The sequence below is a fragment of the Octodon degus genome, unplaced genomic scaffold, assembly GCF_000260255.1.
Source record: "Octodon degus isolate 3935 unplaced genomic scaffold, OctDeg1.0 scaffold00043, whole genome shotgun sequence".
NCBI classification, from domain to species: domain Eukaryota; kingdom Metazoa; phylum Chordata; class Mammalia; order Rodentia; family Octodontidae; genus Octodon; species Octodon degus.
The window spans coordinates 10,544,691-10,546,820 of NW_004524619.1; the positions used below are offsets into that span (position 1 = coordinate 10,544,691).

Here is a 2,130-nt window from a genome sequence, read left to right on the forward strand (position 1 = left end):
TTAGCTTGTTCCAAGTAGGTGCATTAGACCACAGCGCCATCTCACCAGTCCCTAGTTTGTTTTTTTAAGACAGTGTCTCTCTCTGTAGTTTAGTCTGGCCTTGAACTCACTGTCTATCCCAGGTTGGCTTCAAATTCACAATGGATCTTCCTGCCTCAGACTCCAGAGTGCTGGGATTACAGGCTGGAATTATAGACGTGCACACCACAACCAGCCATTCACGTTGTATTTAATTCCAAACATTTTCATCAGCCTAAAGGAAATCCTTTAATTATTAGGCAATCACTTCTCTTTTCATCCCCCATGTGACAACTACCAGTGTGTTTCTGTCCTTACGGATTTATGTATCCTAGATCTGAATATGGAGTCACACATATAAATGGAGTCATACAGTATATGACCTGTTATTTATTTATTTTTGGCAGAACCGGGGATTGAACTCAAGCCCTTGCACTTGCCAGGCAAGCGCTTATTCTACTGAGCCATTTCCCCAGCCCTATATATGACCTTTTGTGTCTGGCTTCTTTCTCTGACTGTGTTTTTAAGGTTCATCCATGTAGCACATACTTACGCTTCCTTTGTTTTTATGGCTGGTTAATATTCCATTGTATGTACGTTCCACTGTTGGATTACCCATTCATTTAGTGGTGGGCATTTAGGTTGTTTTCATCTCTTGGTTATTGCTATAAACATTTGTGTACCAGTATTTAAGTACCTGTTTTTTAGTTCTTTGGGCTATGTCAAGAATGGAATTGCAGGGTCAAATGGCAATTACAGATTTAACTTTTTGAGAATCCACTGCCCCGTTTTCCAGCAGCAGAACAGCTGCTGTACCAGTTTACAGTCGTATCAGCAATGAACAACAGTTCCAAGATACATTCTCACTAACAATTGTGATTTTTCTATTGGTTTGGTTTTTGGATAGAATCTGTTCTAATGGGTGGAAGATGCTGTATCATTGTACTATTGATATGCGTTTCCATAATCATTAATAATGCCAAGCATTTAAAAATTTTTTTCCCATTTCCTCATGGGTGAACACACCCAGTGGCAGGAAGTCCTTTTATTATAAATGCTTATGACAGTAATATAAGAGTTACAGATGTATTTAGAGAGTGAGCCACTATTCCAGGGTGCTGAAGACCTATTTACAGCTGCAATAATAAGAAAAGAGTAGGGTGTGGAATAAGCGGATAACTTTTAAGGTTACAGGCCTGCGATGTCTTTTCCTGGAGGCCTCTGATGTACTCTTGCGGCAGTTTACAGAAAGAGTTGCTGTTTCCTGGCTGCTGTTGTTTTTCCTGGAGTTGTGAGTCTGGGCCCTGCTGCAATTTCACACAGGATTGTTGTAAGCAAAGGCCCAGGAGGCCCACAGGAGGAAGGTTACTCTACTGGATAGTGCATTCCTGCCTTGCCTGGGTTGTAGTTCATAGTCCACTTGCTCCAAGGAAAGGTGGCATACATAGCCCAGGGACATGCATGGTGGAAGAACAGCTGCTTACCTCGTGGCTGATGGGAAACAGAGAAACATGGTTTTTCTTTTTCTTTTCCTTTGTTCTTCTCTCTTCCCTCTTCCCTCTTCCCCACATCTCCCCCCTTTATTTTTTAATGCTGGGATCAAACCCAGGGCCTCACACACACGAGACAAACGTGTCCAAGTGAGATGCATGGTTATGAAATAATCAACTCTGATGCTGAGCATTTTTTTTCCTGTATTTTAGGGAAGGGTCTACAGGGTGTTCAGGGTCTCACTACTAGATCGGACTCATAGTGATTCTCCTGTTTTTTTTTTTATTTATTTATTTTTTTAAGGTTCTTTCAGTTTTTGGTTTTTTTGGCAGAACTGGGGATTGAACTCAGATCCTTGCATTTGTCAGTCAAGCGCTTATCCTACTGAGCCATCTCCCCGGCCCGATTCTCCTGTTTACAGCCTCCCAAGAGCTGGGACTACAGGCACGTGCTACCATGCCCAGTCTCAGTCTCCATCTCAGTGCGCCCCCAGGGTGGGGCCAGCATGATAGGCCCAGGGATCGAACCCCTGACCCCTGCACCTACTTGCAGGTGCTTTAATCTGCTGAGGTATTTGGCTGGCCCTGAGCATTTTCTTTTTTTATTTATTTTTAAATCTTT

General features: G+C 42.7%; 1 protein-coding gene across 5 annotated transcripts in view; it reads left to right on the top strand.

The window, feature by feature from the left end:
• Nek4 (NIMA related kinase 4) overlaps window positions 1-2,130 on the top strand; it is a 47,335-nt gene that overhangs the window by 11,318 nt on the left and 33,887 nt on the right. The window lies entirely within an intron of this gene.